General features: G+C 47.9%; 1 long non-coding RNA gene across 1 annotated transcript; it reads left to right on the top strand.

The window, feature by feature from the left end:
- The first annotated feature begins 645 nt into the window (after nt 1–645).
- On the top strand, nt 646–3,687 carry LOC109281663 (uncharacterized). The gene is made up of 4 exons (XR_002088396.2): nt 646–1,162; nt 1,411–1,473; nt 2,086–2,180; nt 3,404–3,687. It is a non-coding gene; the product is annotated as an uncharacterized LOC109281663 (long non-coding RNA).
- Nucleotides 3,688–27,060: the final 23,373 nt, after the last annotated feature.

Raw genomic sequence — 27,060 nt, 5'->3', positions numbered from 1 at the left:
CCAGCAGGGCAAGGAGTCTCCGTAGGCTGAGACCTTATGGCTGAGCAGAGGGTACAGCTGGCAAGAATAGTGCAGGACTTTGCTGATGTGTTCAACGAGATACCAGGGAAGGCCCAGGGCACAATTCGTAAGATCGGGACACCCAAAGGAGCCATAGTGAGGGAAAGGTGTAGGTGGATACCCTACCATCAATATCCAGTGGTAAGAGAAGAAATAAGAAAAATGCTGGAACAAGGAATTATCAGGGAGTCCCAGAGTCCCTGGCATAGCTCAATAGTGATGGTCCCAAAGGCTGACGGAACATTGCAGTTATGTATCAACTTCCACAAGTTCAGTGCCATCACACAATTTGACACCTTTCTTATGCCCCAAGTGGAAGACTTTCTGGAAAGAATAGGACAGGCACGATGTACATCCACTTTTAACCTGGCCAAGGCATATTGGCAAATATCCTTGCATCTGGAAGATAGGGCCAAGATGGCATTTGAGACCCTGTGGGGACTGCACGAGTCCTGCAGGATGCTCTTTGGTTTCAATGGTGCAGCAGCAACCTTTCAGAGGTTGATGGATTGGGTACTGGCTTCCCATCACCAGTACGTGGCCACCTACATTGATGACATTGTAGAGTACACTGAAACATGGGACCAGCACATACGTACAGTTCAGGTGGTACTGCAGGAGCTGAGGCAGGCAGACCTGATGGCCCACCCCAAGAAATGTGCGCTGGGGCAAGCTGAGATGAAGTACCTCAAATTTTTGTTGGGGCAAGGCCGAATCATACCATTGGCTGATAAGATGGCCACTATACAGAGGTATGAGATCCCACAGATGAAAAAGCAAATGAGGACATTCCTAGACCTAGCCAACTACTATAGGCAGTTCAGTCCCCATTTTGCAGGGCTTATAGCCCCCCTCACAAATGCAATCAAAGGAAAAGGAAACAGAACCATAATACTAGAGTAAGAACAGAGGAAGGCCTTTGAAGGAGTCAAATGGGCCCTCTGCAGGGAAGTGGTGTTACACACACCAGATTTTTCAATGCCATCTATCCTGCAGGTCGATACATCAGGCCAAGCACTGGGGGCAGTCTTATCCCAGAAAGTGGAGGGGGAAAGAGACTGGTAGCCTACACCAGCAGAAAGCTCAACGATTGAGAAAGAAGGTACGCTGCCATTGAGAGGAAATGTTTGGCCCTGAAATGGGGGTGGAGTACTTTCAATACTATTTGCTCAGAAGAGAATTCACAGTTATAACAGACCATGTTCCCTTGAAGTGGCTAAAGTCAGTCAGAACAGATAACGCTAAAATAACACGTTGGACCTTGGCACTGCAGCCATTCCAATTCTCCATAGATTATAAACCTGGGAAAAATAATGTGGTAGCTGATTTTCTGTTCTGCTGCCATTCAAGGGACACATTGGAAGACTCAAGGCCTTCAGGGGGAAGCATCGCCACCCATGCACCTGAGACCAGGTAATAATGGTGTAGATCTGTGGGGTCAGGCCAATGCTCAGGATCTCAATATCATGCTGTTCGTAGGGTGTGGTGCACAATTGCACATGCACACATTCAAAAAACCATTAGGTGCATACACACACACTAAGTGCATATACCCACACACTACCAACTCAGGCACATGCACACATCCAAAATTACCGGCCTAGGCACATACACACCTATTAACAATTCAAGCTCATACACACTATAAACACTGAAAATTAGACAACAATTAGTTGTCAATATCCACACACTCAGTACATATACACTGATCACTAATTCATATATCATTCACATGATGACACACACACACACACACACACACATATATATATATTCACCAGTTCAGACACATACCACCCACCTACATATACATACAAGTGAGTTCCTAACTTGGATGGTACGGTGTGGGTATGTGTGTGCTTGGGGTACTTGGGATACCTGGGGGAAAGTTAAAGTGAGAAAGAGTTAAAGTGTAGGGAGTGAAAGTTGTTGGAACCAGGATTAGAACCAGTAGACTAGAGAGAAATTGGCTGAGGAACTGAGGCTTGGGGCTACTTTAGGTTAATTGATGTTAATTGATTAAAGGACAATGCCCAAAGCCTGCAGAACAGGGGAGTGACACCGGAGAGAAACCAGCACAGAGGCTGGGACCAAAACTGGAGCTACAGGGGAGCCAAAAGGTAGGTGGAGAGATGGAAACTGGGACTGGAGCTGTAGGGGAACTAGAGAGGGTGTGGAGGGAACTGAGAGTTGGCTTTGGGAACCCTAGGTGCTGGAGAGGGACTGTTGGGGAGCTCAGAAAGTTATGGGGGGAGGGGCTGCTGGTGCCAGGAGCTGGAGAAGGGCTCCAACTGTCATAAAAACTGTGGGGCAACCTGGAGGAGTTGCGAGGAAGTTGGTGGCAGGCCAGAGGGCTGCGGGGCAGAGGGGGCGGCTAGAGGGTGCAGGGAAAGCCGGAGAACAGAGAGAGAGAGGGGGAGGAAAGGTCAGGAAGAGAAGGCAGAGAGAGATAAGGAGAGAGGAGAGGTGACAGGAGGCAGAAAAGAGCGGGGCCAGGAGGCTAAGGCAGCAGAAATGGTGGGAAGGCAGGAAGGGCTGCAGAAAGCTACAGGAAGGAGGTGGTGGACAGTGGGAGTGGGGCTGGGAGGCTAAAAGCGCCAGAAATGGCAGGAAGGGCTGCAAAAAGACATGGGAAGGAGGTGATGGATGGTGGGAGCAGGGCCAGGAGGCTGAAAGGTGGCAGAAATGGTAGGAAGTGCTGTGGAAAGACACGGGAAGGAGGCAGTGGACAGCAGAAGCGGGGCCAGGAGGCTAAAAGTGGCAGAAATGGTAGGAAGGGCTGAAATGTGACCGAAAAGGGGAGATGGAAGTGACAGGAGATCAAGAAATGAGGGCGGGTTGGGACTGGAGCAGAAAGAGAGAGAGAGAGTCCAAATTGTAGGAGGAAGTGTGCAGGTGATATTTACCTATCCCCGGCTGAAAGTTGATCCTTGATGTCCAGTCGGGGTCTCTTTCATCTTGGTGTTGTCCAGAAGGGGTTGCTGGCAGGGCCTCCGGGGTGGATAGATGGTGTGATGTGGAGCTAGTCTGGTCCGGATGAAAAATGGCATTCCCATGGAGTCAGTGTTCACTATCCCTTTTTATGGGGCAGACTACCTATGAACTCCTATGGGGAGGGCGTGTCCAGGCAATGTCAGCCCTGTTCCAGAGGGTTCCAGATGTTCATACTGAGCATGTGCAGCCTTGGCACAATGGTGGGTCGCCTCATCTTTTGTTTCTTGAATGCTGCGGGTGGTTCCAATGACTGGGTTGTTGGTCCAGGTATTGGTTTTGATGGTGGGGTGATTTAGGAGGGGGCCTGCTATCATTATGTTTCACTCATCCATTCACTCCTTTGTTTCAGGCATTCATGAAAAATCAATTTACATGGGAGAAGTTACAGAATTGCAACATACTTACACAACAGGGCATGGGGACAAGATGGGAACAAGATGGGAATGGATATTTGACATCACTTTACAGACACTGGCCTAAACCATACAATATTAATATGAAACAATAAAAATCAATGCACAAATGATAGGAATACAATATAATACAATATAAAACAGTAAAAATCAATACAAACATAACATAACAGAACACTATTTACAATATATAAAAAAGGGGTTTATTACAATAAAAGTATATAAGAACTCCTGCTCTTTGGTCAATGTGTGGACTTTGACTAAAACCTGGAAGCTTCTGGAGGCTTCTTCACCAATCACCATTCACCATTTACCTTTTTGCATATGTCCATCTCAGATTCTGTTACCAATTACATGTTGTTTTTCCACATTCCAATATGTTTTTCTATCCCGGGTTGTACCATCTTCACATTCCTAAAATTTTACCTCATTCACAGCATGCAGACTCACACATACTCACTTGCTGCTTATTCAGAAAAATGGTTAACAGTTAAGATGGTTACTTAGCATAAGCAAATGGCTGGCTTAGCTATCATTCTGGATCCAAATAGTGTCACCCTAACTGGAATGTATTTGTAAATAACCCCCCCCCCAAAAAAAAAACAAACAAAAAACTGGGGGTTTTAGTACAATGGAAGAGTGCCTAGCAGCATCTTGATGGGGGGGATATGTGAGAAGGGAGGCAAAAGCCCCCCCAACGCATCCCAAACCCTCACCTGACATGCCCTGATACTCACCATAGGAGCCAAGATGAGTGGCAGCTGGAAGGAAACGCTGACACAGGCTCAGCAGTTCTGCAGCTGCCTGAGCCTGTGGATCGGTGAACACGAGGGGCATGGTTCCTGAGAAGTGCGGGCCGCTCAAAAGGCAGCTGGAGATCCAGCTGTGCTGGCACCAGGGAGTGGGGAGTGGAACGCTGGCCAGGAGACACGAGCTACAGAGCCGGAAAGCTGAAATCCTGGATGCCAGAGAAAAGAGCTGGGTGCTTGCTGGAGGACCCAGACGGGCAAGGCAGAGAGCAGCCCTGGGAGCCAACAGGGGCAAGGAAGCCCCACCAGGGAGCAGCAGCCTCATGGGATGCTGCAGGGGAACAGCAGGGCTCCAAATGAGAACTCAGACACCGTGGCTAGGGATGGCTCTCAGGACCACAGGCACCCCTGGGCAGCCTTGCAACCAGCAGAGAATGGGGGATCACAGACCCCCAGGAGCAGGAAGTAAATGACACATGCTGGTGGGACCAGGACAGCTCTACCACAGGTCAGATGGGCCCTAGGGAGGTCATGCTGGGAGAGCCGGCAGAGGTTGGGCACAGGGCAGCTGCTTGTCCTCATGCCTACTAGGATAGAAGGGGTGGATGAATCCCCCAAGGGCCCAGAGAGATGGAATTTCAGGAGCCTGCCGGCAGATGCCAGCCATTTTTCAGTTAAGTTTTCTTCAGTTACAATTTAGCACCAGATGGGCGAGGTTTAGTTGCCCTGGGGGGGGGGGGGCAGAGAGACTAATGGCCAGGAAGACCCAACCCCTTTGAGGCAGGAAGTGTGGATGAGGCAAAATTATCCAGAGGAAGTTCTGTGGTGAGCTGCTTCTACCCAGGCTGAGGAAATGGTAAGGGTGGAGTAAAGAGGAGGTTGGAGCTCCATGAAGATAGCCCAGGGCCAAGACCCCATCGGGAAACCTACAGAGAACTGCTTCCCCAGTAACAAACATCAAAGATGTGGCAGGAAAGAAGGGGCAGCACCCAAACCACCTAGCTGGCACTGAAGCCTGATCTTACCCTGACATTGCTGGGGGGCAAGGCACCAAACAAAAAGGGACCAAAACCTTATAACACCTACAAGCAACAAGTATAATGGGGAGTCAATGAAATATTTATAACTTTTTTGTTTTTTGGCTGATTCAGATGAAACTTGCAGGGGTAGTAGCCTCTGCTAAGGACATGAATCCTGCCAATAGGGCTGTGCAAAGCTTTGGTTTGTGATTCGATTCAGAGATGATTCGGCCCAATTCAGAGGCCAAATCTCCAAATCTGAATCGAATCACTTGAAGCTTAAAACGTCCTGAATCGATTTGGAGGCTCCGAATTGATTCAGAAATGATTCAGAAGAGATTCAGCGATTTGGAGACTTGGAAGGCAGCCTTTATGGGGAAACAGAAACTTAGAAGAGGGAGGGGGAGCAGGGGTGGGAATCAGGGGCGGAAGGACTGACATCTCTAGCTGGCTAGTGACTGTGACTTCTCTATGATTGTCCTTCCAATCACAGTGTCAGGGGAGGGACATAGAAACAGAATAAAAAGCCTTTGCCTTCAGGCTTACTGTGCCTTTTGTGAGATGGTTCTGAGTGAGCAACAGCGTTAGAAAGGTACTGGACTTCCTGACTTGCTTCCTAGTCGGTCAGTTGCCTGCTCTTTTTTGTTCTTAGAAAGGATTGGATAGGATATAGTTTTGCTTAGTTTAGCTTAGCTTAGAATCTCTCTACTTAATACTTAGCCAATTCATTTCTTTCAATTTATATTTGTTCTCTCTTTTTTTTCTTTTTGCAATACTTTAAAAAAGAAAGCTCAGTGTTTTCCCTGGCAGTGTCATCCATCACTGTGCAGGGAAGCACACATTACACACACTCACACACACATAGAAGTCAGATATTCATAGAAGAAGAGATTCTGAATCAGATTATATACAGTTATTAGTTATTAATATTATTATAGTTAGTTTACATACAGACTAAAGATACCACAGAAATCAGATAGAGATTAAGATTGAGACTAACACACACAACACACAATTCAGGGTCTTAGAAGAAGAAGATATATTATTTTAGATACACATTACAACACAGAAGAAGAACAAGAAGTACAGTAGTAGTCACACATTCACATTAAGAGCACATCACAGAAGAAGACACCATATATAGTTATTAATAAAGAAGAGTCCAGTGCATGCACGCAATGCAGAGGAAATAAAACACACAACAGAGTCACACTTCACATTCATAATTCATAGTAAATAAATACTTCATAGCAGAGAAGAAAACATCACACATTTTTACATAGTTCTTAATTATTATTACCAAATCAAACAATCAAAGAAGAGTCCAGTGCATGCATGCAACACAGAGAAAATAAAACACACAACACAAAAGAAGTGACACACACACACACACACACACACACACACCTATTGCAGCACAGGAAAGATTAATATGAAGCATGCTGGAAAGGCAGGTGCCAGGTCTTCTGGCAGTGAAGGAAGTGGGGGTAGGGGGAGAGCTAGAGCTGCAAGTTCCACCCCCACAAATATAGATGCATCCTCTTCCCAAGCATCCATGAGGCTTCTGCTGCCAGTGGAAGCAAGGAGGTGGGAGCAGTACCTGTACCTGATGTCATTGTACCTGCATCACCTCCCCTAACTCCAGAAATAGGCACCAGCAGCAGAATCACTGTCTCCCCCACCCCAATGTCATCTCCCAGCATGAGTCTCCCACTGCCAGAGGAGGAGCTGGAGCTGGAACCAGGGGACCTGAGCACCCTGCCTCAAGGAATTCTGGGGACTGAGGGGGAATCAGCGTTTTTGCTCCACACCCCTCAATGTTCCCCTAGACCCAGGTCTCCTAGACCCAGGTCTCCTTTTCCAGAAAGCAGGACCTCGGAGGAGGCTGAGGTTGCAGAGGTTCAGGCAAGTGGCTCAGCTGAGGCAGCTCCTCCTGCTGTTGTGCCTCAGCCTGATGAGGAGGGGGATAAGGCAGCACCCCCACCTTCAACCCAGAAGTGGGTGAGTAGTATAGTGTGGGAGTATTTTGAGCTGGCAGGTGATTCTAGGTTTGCTATCTGCCAGCACTGCTGAAGGAAGATCAGCTGGGGCAGGGAGGTGAAACGCTTCACCACCATGGCAATGCTGCTACATCTCAGGAGGCAGTAACCCCTTGCCCTTCTTCCTACTCAGCCTGGCACCAGTGTGAGCGTGCCCAAGGGGAAGCCCCCCGCTCGCTCCAAAACCCCCATCCCCCCAAAACAGAGGCAGGCCACCCTGGAACAGTGGGAGAAAGATGGACAGAAAGGGGGGCGAGTTGCAAAAGTGAGGGAGACCACTGGGAAAATGCTTGCTCTGGATAGCCAGCTCTTATCCCTAGCTGAGCAGCCAGGGTTCAGGTGGCTCATGGCGCTTGTTGCCCCATCTTACCACATGCCTGCACACACCACTTTTAGCAGGATGGTGGTGCTCTCCCTATATGAGGCATGCAGGGAGTAGTTGAGGGAAGAGCTGTGCAAGGCTGGGGTCACACATAGCCTTGCACTCTACCTCCAATATCTGGAGCAGCTGGGGTGGAGATCACACCTCTCTCTCCCTCACAGGGCACTGGTGCAATCAGTCAAGCTGTTGGTAGGATGAGTCCCACATGGCAAAGAAGATCATGGTGGCCATGAAGTGCATGATACAGGGGTGGCTTGTTGGGCAGGCTGAGCTCACCTGTGGGTTCATAGTCACCAACAATTTGGCCAATATGGTCAAGGCTGTCCGTGATGCCAACTTTGTGGGCATCTGCTGTGTGGCACACAAGTTCCACCTCATAGTCAGAGATGCCTTAGAGGGTGACAGGGCTGCCGGTGATGCCATCATCACCACTACCACTATGAGCCAGATGATTTTAAAATGCAGGAAGGTGGTGGGCTACTTCCAATGCAGCATCAAGGGGGGCAAAAAACTGCGGGAGAAACAGGCAGACCTGAGCATCCTGCAGCACAAAGTCATGCAGGATGTGGAGACTCAGTGGAACTCCACATACCTGATCCTCAAAAGGCTGGTGGAGCAACAGAAGGTCATCCATGACATGGCCTTCCTTGGGGAGATTGGGATCAGTGGCCCCCTGAATGGAGCTGAGTGGGGTACCATCTCCCAGATCTTGGTGGTCCTGAAACCCTGCTTTGAGGCCACCGAGACCCTCAGCACTTGGCAATGCCCCCCTTACCCAGGTGATCCCTGTAGTGAGGGAACTGGAGAACCAAATGGAGAAGTTCCAGGGGATCAATGTTCCTGGCTGGGGCAGGCCACCTTCACCAGACATGCAGGCACTGGTGAGGTGGCTGAAGGAGGGTATCAGGAGATGGCTGGATCCCTTGTGGTCCAGTATGGTCCACATGCATGTGTGACCTGAGGGTGAATAGGAGCACGTGCACTGGCACCACCAAAACCCTTGATTACAGTATGCAGGTGCTGGTCAACAAAGTCAGGGAGGCTGAAGGACAGAGGTGAGGGGATGTAGAAGAGGGGGATCCTCTTTCCTGTGGAAGCACTCTCAGCACCAGCACCAGCACCAGCCAGTCTCCTCCACACCAGCCACTGCCAATGTCAGCCAAGGGCATGGCTTCAATGCTGGGGTCCAAATGCACCAGACCCCAGCCTCAGGCAGGTAGTGCCAAGGTTTCAGTAGCTACCTATCTCACCGAGGATCCGGAGCCACTGGACTTCAACCCCTTGGCCTGCTGAGCAAGCTGTAGCCAGATGTGGCAGGATCTGGCCATGGTTGCCTGGCAACACTTGTACTGTCCACCAACCAGTGTTCCCAGCATTGCTGGGGTTGTTGTGACACCCCACTGCACCTGCAGTTTGGATCCTGGTTTGGTGGAGCAGCTGGTGTTCTTGAAGGTGAACCTCCCGCTGCTGGGGTTCCCCAAACTCCACGTGCAGATGGACTGAGTGCCATCTTCCTCACTTGGTCTACACCAATTTCCTTTTTTCATTTTTTTAAAAACCAGGGAGTGCCCCACTCTCAGCTGGATGGGGCACTCACTGCATCACCAGCCAACAAGGGAAGAACATGTCCCTAGTGAGCTCGCTCCCCTGCCGGGACCAACTTGGAGGTATGGGCCTTGGCTATGGGGAAGGAGGAGGCCCCAGGTCCTGGGAATGACCACTAAATATGCACCCTGCCAGGGTAGGGAGGCCTAGTGGGACTGTTGGCAGCGTGGCAGTCCTATAAATTCCAGGACCAATGATCCTCTGGTGAAAGGTGGGTAGGAGGCACCATAACCTCTAGCTAACGCATGCACACACACAGTCCTGGCTGGGGAAAGCCCAGACCTGTCGCATGTTTGACAGACCTGAGGCTTGCTGGTTGTAGTGCAGTTGTGAGGCTCCTGGTATGCTTAGCTAAGCTGCCTGGGATGCCAACTTTTGCATTGAAAAACCCTTTATCAGGCAGAGGAAGTAACTGCAGTTGGTGTGTCTCCTGGTCCTGGATGGAAAGAATAGTAAAGAAGCCAGGGGCTGGCCTGGCATGCAATGTAGTCAAGAAAGCCAGTCAGTGAAAATGGAAATGGAGGCATCAGGGGGTGAGGAAAAGGCAGGGGGAGGGGGGATGTAACAGCGCAGGTAAAAGTGCAGAGGTACCTGGGGAGTCAGTTGTCCAGCATGGACTCTATATGGACTCAATATAGACAGTGGAATTCTGACACATTACAACCTGCCGGACATCTGACTTCCCATGTACCTCTGCACTTTTGTATGAGCTGCTACACCTCCCCCCGGCCTGGCCTGTCTCTCACCCCTTAATGCCTCCATTTCCATTTTCGCTGTCTGGCTTTCTTGCCTGCATTGCATGCCAGGCCAGCCTTTGGCTTCTTTACTATTCTTTCCATCCAGGACCAGGAGACACACCAACTGCAGGTGCTTCCTAAGCCTGACAAATGGTTTTACCTCCACAGTGTTGTGAGCAGCAGCTCAGCCAGATATTGTCTTCTCGGCTGCTAGCAGCAGACTGCTGCATCAGCCCTGAGAGCCAGGATCTAAAACAGCTGCCTCATCAGGGCTGGCCAGAACCTGCCAGCTACTTGCTCCCAGCCCTTGAAGTGACAGACACCAAAGGTGCTCTGCCACTCCTTAAATATTCATGAGACCAGGACTGGAGCCCAGGTCTCCCAGATGAGCACCCTAGACATCAAACTACAAAGTCATCCTTCCACTTACTGGCCCCATGAATAATTTAGTATTTTATACAGCATATAACTTGTGCAGAAGGAAACCAGAGAGCCACACCCAAGAATATCCTATAATCCAGAGGTAAGGAACTCTGTTGAGACATGATGACATGATTTCAAACTCTTGCTTCAAATCAAGCAGAAGTGGCTTCAGAAATGTGGACTTCAACTGCTCAGATTAGTTGTCTAACCACTATACTATTGCATATGAAAGTGGGGGTGGTGGAGTATGTTTTCATGAGGGCATGTTGTGTGGAGCAAAGTGTGCTTTAAGCACACCTACCCTATTGAGATTCTTAAGAGAGTTAGACAGGGGAAAACCTTCTTAGGACTGAGATGATTCTGTACCGCTGTTAGAAACATCAATGCCTAGGGGACTTACTAAGGGAAACTGTGGGGGTGAGATTTCAAGAGCAAGTTGCAGCTAAATGTTGGATTTAAGTACTTAAATAAATAGGCCCTTAAGTTTCTCTTGAGAAATTAACACATAAGTGTCAGAACTATCTGACTACACAAGCTGAAAATGTCATCACAAACAGGTTTTAAATCACTTCAAGCATGTTTTGAAAAGAAAGAGAATGCTTTCCCCTCCTTCCCCTTTGTTGGTATGTTTATCATTTTGCTTGTAGCGTGGTAGTGTCACCATGGCTACATATTAAAAATAAGGTCTGGGCCCTTAGCTTCTTTTGCTCTTGTAGGGTTTAGTTTGGTCCGGCTGTCAACTAATTGTTACACACATTTGAATCAGCATGACTAGCAGAGACAATCAAGATGCTGGTGTTCTCGGAGAAGAATGGTTAAGCTGACTGGATGGTAGAATGTCAGCTTAACCCAACTCTGCTCGAACACCTGGGGCTTTCTATAGCTATTTAATCAGCAGGATCTTGGCTCGGACTAAAGGTACTTGTGACAGATACCTGTCAGAGCCTCACCAGATGCTGAACTTGCTATGGGAAAAAAAACACAACCCTATTTAGCTATTGGCAATTAGAAGTTGCAATTTAAAAAAAAGTAATTTAGAGAAATCAAAATAATAGAGCTTAAAATGTTACACACTGTATGGATAAAGTTTGAGAACAATAGCCTACAGAAATCCTAGAGTAACCACCTGTTCTTATGATGCTTTTCCTTCTCTCTGTCTATAAAGCCTTTTGGTGTTTATCTTATAGATTCATAGATTCATAGATGTTAGGGTCGGAAGGGACCTCAATAGATCATCAAGTCCGACCCCCTGCATAAGCAGGAAAGAGTGCTGGGTCTAGATGACCTCAGCTAGATACTCGTTTAACCTCCACTTGAAGACCCCCAGGGTAGGGAAGAGCACCACCTCCCTTGGGAGCCCGTTCCAGACCTTGGCCACTCGAACTGTGAAGAAGTTCTTCCTTATGTCCAGTCTAAATCTGCTCTCTGCTAGCTTGTGGCCATTGTTTCTTGTAACCCCCGGGGGTGCCTTGGTGAATAAATCCTCACCAATTCCCTTCTGTGCCCCCGTGATGAACTTATAGGCAGCCACAAGGTCGCCTCTCAACCTTCTCTTGAGGAGGCTGAAAAGGTCCAGTTTCTCTAGTCTCTCCTCGTAGGGCTTGGTCTGCAGGCCCTTGACCATACGAGTTGCCCTTTGCTGTACCCTCTCCAGGTTATCCGCAACCTTCTTGAAGTGTGGCGCCCAGAATTGCACGCAGTACTCCAACTGCGGTCTGACCAACGCCCTATAGAGGGGAAGTATCACCTCCCTGGACCTATTCGTCATGCATCTGCTGATGCACGATAAAGTGCCATTGGCTTTTCTGATGGCTTCGTCACACTGCCGGCTCATGTTCATCTTGGACTCCACTAGGACTCCAAGATCCCTTTCCACCTCTGTGCCACCCAGCAGGTCATTCCCTAGGCTGTAGGTGTGCTGGACATTTTTCCTCCCTAGGTGCAGCACTTTGCATTTCTCCTTGTTGAACTGCATCCTGTTGTTTTCTGCCCACTTGTCCAACCTATCCAGGTCTGCCTGCAGCTGTTCCCTGCCCTCCGGCGTGTCCACTTCTCCCCATAGCTTTGTGTCATCTGCAAACTTGGACAGAGTACATTTCACTCCCACGTCCAAGTTGCTGATGAAGACATTAAAGAGTATCAGTCCAAGGACCGAACCCTGCGGGACCCCACTGCCCACACCCTTCCAGGTCGAGACCGACCCATCTACCACAACTCTTTGGGTGCGACCCTCTAGCCAATTCGCCATCCACCGGACTGTGCAGTCATCCACATCACAGCCTCTTAACTTGTTCACCAGTATGGGGTGGGATACCGTATCAAAGGCCTTCCTGAAGTCTAAGTATTCGACATCCACCCCTCCTCCTGTGTCCAGGCGTTTCGTAACCTGGTCATAGAAAGAGACTAGGTTGGTCAGGCACGATCTGCCCGCCACAAACCCATGCTGGTTTCCCCTCAGCATAATTTGTTCTGCCGGGCTCTCACAAATGTGAGCCTTGATAATTTTTTCAAATACTTTACCAAGGATGGAGGTGAGACTGACCGGCCTATAGTTGCCCGGGTCCTCCTTCCTCCCCTTTTTGAAAATGGGGACCACGTTAGCCCTTTTCCAGTCCTCCGGGACTTGGCCCGTGCGCCACGATCATTCGAATATTCCCGCCAGTGGCTCTGCAATGACGTCGGCCAGTGCCTTCAGCACCCTCGGATGGAGCCCATCCGGGCCTGCCGACTTAAAGGCATCCAGTTCTTCCAAGTAACTCTGCACCACCTCAGGATCTATGCATGGAAGTCTGGCGCCTTGCTGCTGCCTCTCTACAACCCCAGTGAGAGACTTGTCGTGCCCCTCGCTTAGGAACACTGAGGCAAAGAACTCGTTGAGGAGTTCAGCCTTGTCCCCCCTATCTGTCACCAATTGTTTCTGCCCATTTAGCAGGGGTCCTATTCCTCCCTGGGCCTTCCTTTTACTCCCAATATATCTAAAAAACAATTTCTTGTTGTCCTTTACTTGGGTTGCCATCCTCAGCTCCATGGTAGCTTTGGCCCGCCTAACTGCCTCCCTACAAGCACGAGCAGAGGAGGTATATTCATCTTTAGTGATCTCACCCTGTTTCCACTTTTTATGTGCTCCCCTTTTGGCCCTTAGGCTGCCCTGGATTTCTCTGGTCAGCCATGGAAGCCTCCTGGCCCCTTTCCCTCTTTTGCCTCACTCGGGGATCGTCTTGCTTTGTGCCCAAAGGATCGTTTCCTTTAGGCACAGCCACCCTTCTTGGGCACCCATCCCATCAAAACTCCTACTCTGCAGTGCTTCCTCGACTAATCGCCTGAGTGCAATGAGATCAGCTTTCCTAAAGTCTAGCACTATCACCCTACTAGTTACCTTACCCACTCGCCGTCTTATGTTGAATTCTATTATAAGGTGATCACTGTCTCCCAGATAGCTACCGATCTGGAGGTCCCCTATCATGTCATCTCCCGTTGCCAATACCAGATCCAGTATGGCATTCCCCCTAGTGGGACCATGCACCTCCTGTGTCAGGTGGAGGTCCTGTACACAAGTTAGAAACCTGCGTGAGCGATGGGACCTTGCTGTCTGCGTGTCCCAGCAGATGTCCGGGTAGTTTAGGTCCCCCATGACTACCGCCTCTTTAGCTTTTATGGTCTCCGAGAGTTGCCTCAGGAGCCCCGCATCTATTTCTTCCCCTTGGTGTGGGGGTCTGTAACAGACCCCTACCACCAAATCCCTTTCTCCTTGCCCCCCATGTAGCCTAACCCACAATCCTTCTACTTCCTCAACCTCGGATTCTGTCTTGATGAGGGTTGATGTGTATTGCTCACTGACATAAAGTGCAACCCCCCCCCCCTTTCTTCCCCGACCTGTCCTTTCTATACAATCTATAGCCCTCAATATGTACCGCCCAGTCATGGGATGAATCCCACCAGGTCTCTGTTAGCCCCACTAAGTCATAGGTGTTTAGTGCAAGCAGGAGCGCTAGTTCATCCTGCTTGTTCCCCATGCGCCTAGCATTAGTATATAGGCACTTGAGCCCTGCGACTGGTGCCTTTGCTGCCCCCCCGCTCCCAGTCCCATGGGGCCCATTGTTTCTTACCTTCTTGTTTCTGACCTGTTCTGTAGTGCTGGCCTCCCCATGGCTTTCAGGTTCCCAATGTTCTCCTTCTTCAGGCTGGGCTGTCCTTGTGGGTGCCACATGGTTTAAATTAGTTAAATTAGTTAAATTAAAAGCCATGTGGGTCAGGGATAATTTATTTTCTTTGTTTGGAAAGTACTTACCACATTTTAAATTGATATGATTGATTTTATGGGTGCATAGTGCCCATAAAAATTGATAATGCTTTTAATCTGGATTGAAACGTTGACATCTAAATGTACATTTAATTTAACTTTTTGTTAGACAAAAACGTTACTGACTGCAATCAAAGTTTCACATAAATAAAAAGTGGTGAAGATCTCACAAATAATGTTTTATGTCTAATGTATATTATTAAATCCTCTAATACTAGATCCATATTGAGCATACTGAAGGCAACCAAAAGTATGAAAAAATGTAGTATACATATCATAAGCCTATTCTTTGTTTCTATATGCAATAGTGATGGATGAGATTAGTGTAGAACAGAGTTCCAGTTTCATTAAGCAGTCTCAACTCATTCAAAGCACTTAGGCTTCTAAAATGATCTGGGGTTAGCTCTTGTTGGTGGTTTTTATTTTATATGGTGAAGAACATCCAAATTCTTCAACTGTAATGAAGGGCCCATTGTGTTAGGCATTATATAAATGCATAGTAAGGGAAAGTTCCTACTTTAAATAAAAATGACAAAGACAGTCAAAAAGTTGGAGTGGAAATGAAAGCACAGAGAGGATGAAGTGATTTGCCAAGGAATACAAAAGCTAGTAGTAGACCCAGCTTTGGAAATAAGATCTCCTGAACCTGTCCCTGAGCTTGTGACAAATACCTGTCAAAGAGCATTCATCCCAATTCAGCCCTAAAAATAGTATGTTAAGATCAGACAAGGTTATTGGGGTAAATGTGATATCTTTTTTAGACCAACTAAAATAGTTGGAAAAATTCTTCTTTGCAAGCTTTTGGGTACAAACACCCTTCATCAGGCTGAGGAAGTCTGCATTTGTTGCCCAAAAGCACACTAAATGGATCCAAACCATGCCAAGACAAGAAATGTAAAACCTGCCAACATATCTTCACCACCCCACAATTACTGCACCCCACAACAGAACCATCAACATTCCTGGATTTTACATCTGCATCTCCAGAAATGTAATGTATCTCATCCAGTGCCCTGATGGAAAATATGTAGGAGAAACCAAACAACAACTGTGTACCAGAATGAACACACACCAAAAATCTATAAAAGACAAGAATCCCCAATTACCTGTGGGGGCACATCTCTCACAAGAAAACCACTCTCTCCAAAATGTCAGTTCTAATCCTCAAAGGAAATTTACAAAACCCCCTTCACAGATGAACCTATGAACTTCACTTCGTCAACCTACTGGATATAAAAAATCATGGACTAAATATAGACATTGGATTTATGACACAATACAACCTGCCTGCCATCTGATACCACAGGTAACCTCTCTACTATTCACCAGCTACATCTTATCACCAGGGCTACATTCCCCTTCCCTCCTCCCCCCAACCCGTTTCTCACCCATTGACTGTCTCAATGATTGACATTCTTGCATACTGGCCTCGGGCTTTTATTCTATGCTATCCCATCCAGGAGGAGCCCAAAACAACTGCAGACTTCCTCAGCCTGAAGATGGGCATTTGTACCTGAAGGCTTGCAAAGAATCTTGCAAAGCTTGCAAATAACCCAAAGAGCCTTGTCTGCCTATGTCCTTAGACCAACATGGCTACAACCAACACCCCAGAAACAAGGAAGATATGTTAAGATCAAGCATTTAAAAATCAGAAGATAATTCAACACACTCTAAAATACTGTGCTATGAATATAAAATAAATTCATAAATTCACAGATTGTAAGGCCAGAAGGGACCTCAGAAGATCATTGGGTCGAACCCCCTGCACCAAGCAGGAAAGATAACTGGGGGTAGGGTGACCCCAGCAAGGTGACTGTCTAGTAGGGCTGTGTGAAGTGTCAGTAGTTGATTCAATTTGGAGGAGATTTGGCCCAATTTGGCAGCTGAACTCCAAATCTGAAGTGAATCAGGAAACTCATTAAAAGCTCAAAATCAAATCAGAAGTTTCCGAATTGATTTGGAAAAGATTTGGCACTGATCTGGAGATTTGGCTATTGACTAAACAGGCAGCAGTCCTCGAGGATGCTGGATGCAGCTGCCTTCAGCTGGTAAGTCTGTTGTGGTGGGTAGAGGGGAGAGGGAACGGGTGTTGCGCAGCAGATCAATGCCCCCGCAGTGAGGGAGGGATTGGGGCTGGGGCTGGGGCAAGCACTGCCAGGGAGGGGGTGGAGCAGCTCACACCACTGCGTGCTGCTGGTTTGGGAGCTGTTTGTATGGCAGCTTGTCCAATGGCTCTTGCTGCTACTCCCACCACCAGTCTGGGAGGGCATGATGAGGCATGGCCTAGGGTCTGCATGGGGTGGGTCGGGCCAGGGCTGCATTGAGTGGAAGGCAGAAAGTGGAAGGCACTGGGAGCAGGGGCTATGCCCCACCATTGCTAACCCAGCTGGTGCAGGGCCAGCGTGAGACTGAGCCACTATGCTGCCTCCGAACAAGTGGCAGGTTTGTCCTGGCTGGGTGAGCAGTGGCAGAGCATGTGGGGGGTGGGGGTAGTGGGTGGTAGAATAGGGACTATGGGGGCACTGCAGTGACTTTTCAGGTGGCATATGCCCCCCCCCCACTCCATGCTCACATGCTGCTTGCCCAGCTGGGGTGAAGCCCGTGAAGCCACCCAGCTGGGGCAAAGCATCTTCCCTTCTCTGCCCTGTTGCACTGGGTGGGGAGTCCTGAACCTGTAGGGGGCAGCCCATCCCCACCCCATGCACAAATCTGGATGGCATGTGCTCCCCATGCCCCCCTCAGGTGTGCAGAAAACAGTGGGGAGCCAGCTCCTGCCTCGCCCCCAAGATGAGCTGCCCACATCTTTGTCCCACTCTTCCCCTAGGCCCTGCAGCCTTGCATAGCCCTGGGTCCCAAGACCCATGCACCACCCCAGCTGGGTAGCAGCCCCAGCACTGCCCAACTCTCTCCCTTGCTATGGAAGCATCAATCCCTCCTGCTAGACTTACCCACAGGGAACTGTGGGAGCTGCTCTCCTGGCTGCCTGGTGGCCATGTGCATGTGTAGGTGCACACATACACATGATGCACCCTGCCTGGCCACCCTCTGCCCACTCCCTCCATCCCCTTGCAGGCTAGAACACTGCCAGCCTGCTAAGGGAAACCCTCCTTTCCCTGCATTTTTCTCCTTTCGAGGAAAAATCTGGATTTTTCTTCTTAAAATGAGAAAATCTGGGTTTTACCACAGTTTTCCATGGCAAACAGAAAACCTAGATCCCCGGTGTTAACAGCACCTTCAGTATTTCTTTACTTAACACCAGGGATCTGGGTTTTCTGTTTGCCATGGAAAAAATGTGGTAAAATCCAGATTTTCTTATTTTAAGGAAAAAACCTGATTTTTCTGGAGTCATCAAGCAGCAAACCAGTAGGGCTTTTGAGGGTGGAAAGGGATAGAGGGATTGGGAGTTATGCATTCTGGAATGCTGGAGGACAAAAAATTAATTACTTTGTTTCCAGGGAGCAGACCAACAATAACTTATGTTGACCTGGAAAAGCAGTCAAGGATAACCGTCACTCCAAGTGGCTTCATTTTAAAGCACTTCGGCAATGTCCACACAAGCACAGACATTTGTTTCCCTGGGCACAAAATAGCAGCAGCACATCTTGTCCTGTTGCTGGTTGTCCCTGGGGAACACTCATGCCATGTGCCCTTTGGCACTTGGCAGGTTACCCTAGGTGGGGTAAGGGAGGCTGGAGCCAGCAATTGTGCTGGCTCTAGCAGCATTACCTGTGGCCCTGTGGGACTCCTGGGGTGCCAGCTCTGGCAGGAAGCCTAGCCAGCAGCAGCAGTGTGACTCCAGCCAGCCAGGCTCTGGTTTTGGGGAGCACATGCTGCCGCCATGTAATCCATGGCACTTTTTTCAGCATGGGTTTTTTACCCTACCACCTCCTAGGGTCAACCCCCTCTGCCCCCCCCCCCCCCATGCTGCAAGGTAGCAGCATGGGGAATTCTTGCATGTGCAGTGTGTGACACTGCAGATAGATCTGTGGTGCCACATGCTACTTGTTCGCGTTCTTCTGGATTTGGCCTTAGGGGGCATTTAGAATGGGTTAAGACTAGGGCTGTGTGAAGTTTCGGTCACTGATCCAATTCAGCGGAGATTTGGCCTGATTCAGTGGCTAAATCCCTGGATCTGAATCAAATTGGGATACCCTTTAATCTCTCTGAATTGAATCGGAAACCTCTGAATTGATTCGGAGAGATTCGGAAAGGTTTGACAATTCAGACATAGACACAGTTTTAAATGTTTTTTCTACATACTTCAAAGGTACCAGGTGGCTCATGAGTGCTGAGATGGTGGGGCAGATAGAGCATCCCACAGGAGCACTGGGAGTCCCCAGTGTGCTCAGTAGCAGACTTGGAAGTTGACCAGAAGCACTTCCATCCCCCTCCCCCCCCCCCCAGCTCAGTGACTGGTGCCTTCTAGGTCTCCTTCCCCTGTGGCTGATCGATGAGGCGGAGGGGGTATGGGGAGCCCCCCAGCATGCTTAGCATTGGACCCAGAAGTGGTCCAGAAGTACTTCCAGTCCACTTCTGGGTTTGCTGATGAGCATGCAGGGGACCCTTCCATACTCCTGTGGGACACTCCATCTGGCCCACCATCACAGTGTTCATGAACCATTCCTGGTACCTTGAGGTGTGTAGAAAAAACATTTAAAGCTGTGTCTATGGCCAAATCACCAATTCTCTAAATTAGCATTGGATCTTCAGATTCAGATTCAGCCGAATCGAATTGGGGACAGTGATCCGAATCAAAGAATCGAATCACTGGCCCCAATTCAGGCTGAATCTGAATCAAGTATGGCCTGTTTTGCACACCCCTAGTTAAGACCCTTTAATATGTAACTGTTCCCATTTTAAGTGCTTTTAGAATGGTTTCAAGGTAATCTGTAACACCACCCTGAGATTGCCCTACTTTATGTTGGGAGTGATTAGGTAATCAGATGAAAAGATTTCAACTGGTCTGAGTCCCCTACAGTATCTTGCTATCTGAGTGAAGCACAGTTTAAAAAGAAAGACATCAAAACTATTTCCTACAACAATTTCTACAAATCATTGTTTATTATAGGTTCTGACTGTTCTGAAATCATTTGCCTGCCTGCTTGCTAATCCATTGATTCCAGTGAAAATGAAAATAAATATTTTCCCCATGGTGATTTGTTTACATACAGTATGCAGAAATAAAATCAACCCTTTCCTGCTGAAACAAATTGTAATCCAAAAGAATTGCCTCAGTCCTGCTAACATAAATGGAAAATAATTTTAAATAATCTGGTGAAAATAATAATAAAAAACCCATTTAACAGTTAAACTATAAACAAATTAAACACATTACGGCCCCACTTGTTATGGTTCTAAAATCATCTGGGCTTGAAATTAAGATTGGCAAGCCATGACTACATTTAGCAGAGAAAATTAACTATTAATTGTTCTATTTTCCTGTATCCTATTTGAAGTTTAATATCTAATAGGTCTCCTTTATAACCTCTAACTGGTATACAGTGCAGCTTCATTGGAACTCTTCCTTAGAGCTTCAAACATATAGCATGCATCAATTTTTATTTGTATATTTTTGGTTTGATGTTGCTTATTCCAATTTGCTCTTAAGTTTTGCTGCTTCTGTCATTGCCAGGGAAAGAATATCAATAACTTGAAACAATACTAGATTTTCACTTGGAAGTTCTGAATAAGTGATACCGAGATAAGTCCTTATTATGGAGATTTCTTGAAGTAAATGCACAAAACTATAAAGAAGCTTTCAATTGAACTGGCCTATTTTGGAGTTTTAGGTTCTAATTTTGATTTTTCTGAAAATGCCAATAACATTGAAGCCTGTGGAGTGATACTGGGTGCGTCTGCACATGTTGCTAAGTCGCTGTAGCACCTCGCTATGGTGACATAGCATTGGCAAGCAAAAACCATGATGCTGCAGCTATTTTGCTATAGCAATGTGCTTCCTTGTTAGTGCATTGGTACAGCGATGTAGCATCTAAAAATAACTGCGCCACCAGAATGGTGCACTATAGGCTGCTACAGCACCAACATTTTGTACTTCCAAAAGGAAGGACGAAATGAGGATGCAGTAACAGTGGTGCCATAGGGGCATGTATAGATGCACCCACTGTGCATAACTGACAGTATTGCCAACTCTCACAATATTATATTTTACTGCTTGCTAATTATATAAAAGCAAATGTCTATGTTCTTGAATTTAATACAAAATGATACATAAACTTCCATCTGGAAAGATTCTAGATACATAGATGTCTATTTTATGTACTTGTATAGCTTGCATTACCACAATAACCATGTTCCTCATGATCTTCTAACGTAGTTATCCTCACCCTATTCCTATGAGTTAGAGAAATGCTATTAACTGCATTTTGCAGATGGAGAATTAAAACATAGAGAAGGTAAGGGCCTGGTTTGTAAAGGTATTTAAATGCCTAAAAGTGTAGTGAGATTTTTCCAAAGCTCCCACTATGATTTCAGCAACCAAGAGTTTTTGCAAATCCTACAACAGAATAGAAGTAAGATCCAAAAAAAGAACTTGTGTGTCTACAGTGGAACACAGACAGAGGTATGATCCACAAAGACCCTGACTATACTTTTAGGGACATAAAGCTACTTGGGTGCCTACATTTTTACCAGTAAAACTTGGGTGCCCAAAGTTTCTCTACATGCATGCCTAGAGGCACTACCATTTATGTGAAGGTGTAATCATAGCCCTAGTCTGCTTGGCATTCACAAACTTGGCATTCCTGTCCTTGAGTTTCCTGAGGGGCCTAATTTGCTATGTATGCTCTGAGCATACCTAACACACTGAAAGTGTATGTTCAGCAACACTTACTTTTTATGTGGATGAAGCCGAGTAGTTGCAGCATGCACCCAGGAAGTAGGAAATTGATGTCCTAGGCCTTCCTTTGCCTAATGCCCATGTTTTGGGAGCTGAGAGTCCCTGGTTCTGATTCCTGCTTCCAGCACAGTTCATACATATTTATTAGGGGTCTCTGAAGTGGGCCCTATTCAATTTGGATTCAGATTTGAATCATAGAATCATAGAATCATAGAAGTAGGGTCAAAAGGGACCTTGTAGATCTTCAAGTCTGACCCCCTGCCTGAGCAGGAGGGAAACTGGGCTCAAGTGACCCCAGCCAGGTAGGCATCGAGCCGCTTCTTAAAGACCCCCAGGGTAGGAGCCAGCACCACTTCCCTTGGAAGTTGGTTCCAGATCCTAGCCGCCCTAACTGTGAAGTAGTTCCTACGGATGTCTAATCTGAACCTACTCTCTAACAACTTGTGGCCGTTATTCCTTGTTATCCCGGGGGGCGCTAGGGGAAACAAGGTCTCCCCCAACCCCTTCTGGTCCCCCCTAGGGAGTTTATAGAAGGTCACCAGGTCCCCCCTCAGCCTTCTCTTGTGAAGGCTCAACAGGTTCAGGTCCCATAGCCTTTCATTGTAGGGTCTGCCCTGCTGTCCCCGGATCATGCAGGTGGCCCTCCTCTGGACCCTCTTAATGTTGTCCACATCCCTCTTGAAGTGTGGTGCCCAGAACTGGACACAGTACTCCAGCTGTGGCCTGACCAGTGTTGCTTAGAGGGGGAGGTTCACCTCCTTGGCCCTACTTGAGATGCACCTGTGGATGCACGATAGGGTCCGGTTAGCCCTGCTGACCGTGACCTCGCATCGTTGTCCCATGTTCATCTTGGAGTCAGTGATGACTCCAAGATCTGTTTCTGCCTCTGTGCTCTCAAGAAGGGAGTTTCCCACCTTATAAATGTGTTGCCGGTTACTACTGCCCAAGTGCAGCACCCTGCACTTGTCCGTATTGAAACACATCCTGTTTTTGTTAGCCCACCCTTGCAACCTATCCAGGTCTTTCTGCAGTCTTTCCCTCCCTACTAGCGTGCCCACCTCACCCTAAATTTTGGTATCATCAGCAAATTTGAACAGGTTGTTTTTCACCCCATCGTCCAAATTGCCGATAAAGAAGTTGAACAGTGTGGGCCCAAGGACCGAGCCCTGGGGGACTCCGCTGCCCACTTCCCCCCGGGTCGAATATGACCCGTCCGCCACCACCCTCTGAGTACAACCCTTCAGCCAATTAGAAATCCATCTGACTGTGTAGGCATCAATGCCCCAGTCACCTAGTTTTTTAATGAGGATGGGGTGGTTGACAATGTCAAAGGCCTTGCTGAAGTCCAGAAAGATTACATCCACGGTGACACCTGCATCCAATGCTTTTGTGACCTGATCGTAAAAGGCAATCGGGTTGGTCTGACATGACCTGCCCCTAATGAAACCGTGCTGGTTACCCCTGAACATCATCCCGGATGCCGGCCTATCACAGTGTGCTCCTTGATGATCTTCTCAAAGAGTTTCCCCAGGATTGAGGGAAGACTGATGGGCCTATAGTTGCCCGGGTCCTCCCTCCTCCCTTTCTTAAAAATGGGGACCACATTGGTTATCTTCCAATCATCTGGCACCTGGCCTGAGCACCATGAGTGCTCGTAAAGCCGTGCCAAGGTCCCAGCAATAACCCCTGCCAGCTCCCACAACACCCTGGGGTGGAGAGCATCTGGACCTGCTGGCTTGAAGCAGGGACAGTGATTCAGTTTGTTGATTCAGATCACTGTCCCTGATTTGATTTGGCTGAATCCAAATCTGGAGTGGGCCCTCCATGCTCTTGGTGGCTTCCAGGTCTGCCAGGGAGCATGCTAGGGGGCAGTGGTGATGCATAGGAGGTGCACTGGGATACATGTGCAGCCCCTTAGAGCATCGGTGCACCCCCTGACCAGCCGCGCTTGCCACTAAGGTGACGAGCGGGGCGGCAGGTGGGAGCACCAGTGCCCCCCCTGCAAGTGCTGGTTGATCACTGCAGCTGCTCCCAGAAGCAGACACAGCCACTCCTGGAAGTGGCTGCAGTGATTGGCTGCAGTGCAGCCAGGACTGCAGGATTGGCGAGATCAGCTGTGGGAGGACCCCTTCCGGTCAGCGGTACTGGTTGCTGGGGGGGCACATGCCCCCCATGACTAAGGCAGCACCAGCCACCCATGCTGGGGGTCCCCCTGCACTCCTCTGGCTTGGTGATCAGCCTCAGGAGGACCCCGGGTTCCTCCCCTAGACTCAAGGGGGCACCAGTCACTGAGCTGCCGGGGAATGGGGGGAGAGGCCCTGAGTGGACTCCCTGGCTGACCCAGAAGTGGACCGGAAGTGCTTCTCATCCACTTCTGGGTCTGCTGCTGAGCATGCTGGGGAGCCCCCCATGCTTCTGTGGGACACTCCATGCACCCCAGCATTGCTGCACTCACGAGACCCTGCTATCTAGAGGTATGTAGAAAGAACATTAAAGCAGTGTCTATGTCCAAATCTTCAAATCTTTCTGATTCTCTCCAAATAGACTCGAGGGCTTCAATTTGGTTTGAAGAGTTTAAAGAGTCCTCTGATTCAATTCAGATTTGGAGATTCAGCCACCAAATCAGGCTGAATCTCTACAGAATCGAATCAGGGTCCAAAGCTTCGCACAGCTGTAATATTTATCCCATGACTTTTAAGTGTAAAATGAATAAACAGTCCCAGGAGCAAGAACTAGAACTCAGCACTCCCAGGGGAGATTCCTCAGCAGTAGGCTATGAAGCCAGGCTCCCTCTTGCTTACTCATCTCTCTGGTAGCGTTAATTTTGCTTTCGTCTCCATACTGTGAGCCAGCTAAGGTGCCTGGCAGATGTACAAATAAAGGCACCATGGCATCTTATGTGCAATAAACAATGCATCCTGCCATGCCACACATGCATGGTAAGAGGCATGATTATGGGATCAAGCATCAGATTGCATCATGTTTTATTGCTGGTGCAGGGGGAGCCTAGTATCATGAGAACCCCGGCAAGTACCAAGCTCCTGTGGATGGAAACCCTGTCGGCTGATGAGGCTTCCACTGTGTCTACAAGTATGTTAGCAACAAAAGGAAGATCAGGGAAAGGGTGGGTCTCTTACTGAATGGGGGATGCAACCTAGTGAGAGATGATGCAGAAGAGACAGAAATACTCAATGTGTGTTTTAATTTCAGTCTTTGCAGGCAAGGTCAACTCATAGACTGTTGCACCTAGCAGCACAATTTGGGAAGATGAGCAGCTGATAGTGGCAATAGAACTGGTTAGGGACTGTTTAGGAAAGGTGTATGTATACAAGTCTAAACAGACATTCTTCTACTACCTTTCCTTCTTGCCTTGCTACTGTGCCCTACAGATATTCCCATAGCCTAAGGAAATCTCTTTGAGGCCAATTTTCTGGACATTGAAAGTGTTGATTCATTGGAGGGGTTTATGTTGTAGCTGTGTTGGTCTAAGGACATAGGCAGACAAGGATCCTTGGGTGAATTTGATATCTTTTATTAGACCAACCCAAATAGTTGGAGAAAAGTTATTAAGCAAGCTTTCGGGTTCAAAAACCCTTCGTCAGGCTGAGGAAGTTTCAGCAGTTGGTATGTGCTCTTCCTGGATGGAATGAAAAGTAAAGAAGCCAGGGGCTGGGCTGGGCTGGGGAGTCAGTTGCCAGGCAGATTATAATGTATCAAAAATCCAATGTCTATGTTTAGTCCATGATCTCTAGTATCCAGGAGGTTGATGAAATGGAGCTCATAGGCTCGCCTCTGGGAAGTGTTGTGTAAGTATCCCTTGAGGATCAGGACTGAGAGATTGGAGAGAGAGTGGCCCTCCTGTGAGAAATGTGCCCCCACCGGTATTTGGGTATTTCTGTCTTTGATGGATTTCCGGTGTGCGTTCATTCTGGTGTGCAGTTGTTGTTTGGTCTCTCCTACATATCTTCGATCAGGGTATTTGGTGCATTGGATGAGATATATTACATTTCTGGAGGTGCAGCTGTAAGATCCAGGGATGCTGATGGCTCTGTTGTGGGGTGTAGTAATGGTGGGTGTGGTGGAGATGTGTTGGCAGGTTTTGCATTTCTTGTCCTGGCACGGTCTGGATCCTTTTGGTGTGTTCTGGGCTTGAGGAAGTTGGCTTCTGGTGATGAGGTTGGCGAGGTTCAGTGCTTGTTTAAAGGTTAGGATGGGTGGCTCTGGGAAGATCTTTTTAAGAATAGGGTCTCTGTCTAGTATGGGTTGCAATTTTTTGAGGATTTTCCGTACAGGTTCAAGGGAGGGGTGATACATCATAACCAGCGGTGTGCTATTTGTGGGGGGGTTTCTTCTGTACTGCAGCAGTTCTTCACGTGGTATCCAGGTGGCTCTTTCAAATGTGCGATCTGCCTCTCTGGAGGAGTGTCCTTGCTGAGTGAAAGCCTTTTTAAGATTGGTGAGGTGGCAATCCCGGGTGTTCTCTTCAGTACAAATGCAGTGGTATCTGATGGCTTGGCTGTTGGTGACTGTTGAATTTCTGATGGAACTCAATCAGAGATTGCAGGTTCTCAGTCCAAATGATGAAGATGTCATCGATGTATCTTAAGTATAGCAAGGGTTTGATGGTGCAGTTCTTGAGGAAGTCTTCTTCCAGGTGCTTATAAAAAGGTTGGTATACTGTGGGGCCATTTTAGTGCCCATAGCTGTTCCCATCATCTGGAGGAAGTGTTGATTATTAAAAGTGAAATTGTTGTGTGTGAGGATGAAGTGTATAAGCTCAGTAATATCTTTGGGTCTGTATTCTGAGTTGTAATCTTGTTCCTGTAGATATGTAAGGCAGGCTTGGATGCCATCCTGGTGTGGGATGTTGGTATATAGGCTGGTAACGTCCATGGTGGCTAGGAGTGTGTTGCTGGGAAGGTGGTCTATGTTTTTAAGTTTCCGTAGAAAGTCTGTGGTGTCTTGTACAAAACTTGCTCTGTGGGTGACAAGCGGTTTTAGGATTGATTCAACGAAACCTGATATTTCCTCAGTTAGGGTCCCGTGGTTGGATAAGATAGGTCGGCCAGGGTTCCCTTGTTTGTGGATTTTAGGGAGCATGTAAAAAGTCCCCGGGTTAGGTAGCGGGGGGATCAAGGTCTGTAGCTTTTCTTGTAGTCTTGATGGAAATTATTTGATGGTATTGTTGAGTTTTTTGGTGAAAAGGGGAGTAGGATCTTCTTGTAGTTCTTTGTAGTAGGTGGTGTCAGAGAGCTGTCTGTTGGCTTCCTTTATGTAATCCTCACGGTTTAGGATGACTATGGCTCCTCCTTTATCTGCTGGTTTTATTACTATTTGGTGGTTAGATCTTATAGATTCTATGGCCTTTTTCTCTGGTAGAGAGAGGTTGTTATGGAGGTGTGTGTTGCTGATTATTTCATTGTTCATTCTTTCCCTGAAGCAGTCAATGTAGCGGTCAAGGTTAGGGTTTCGTCCACTGCGAG

Source organism: Alligator mississippiensis, chromosome 2 (genome assembly GCF_030867095.1).
Source record: "Alligator mississippiensis isolate rAllMis1 chromosome 2, rAllMis1, whole genome shotgun sequence".
NCBI classification, from domain to species: domain Eukaryota; kingdom Metazoa; phylum Chordata; order Crocodylia; family Alligatoridae; genus Alligator; species Alligator mississippiensis.
The sequence above is the reverse complement of the archived record's forward strand: the minus strand, read 5'-3'. Positions and strand labels throughout refer to the sequence as shown.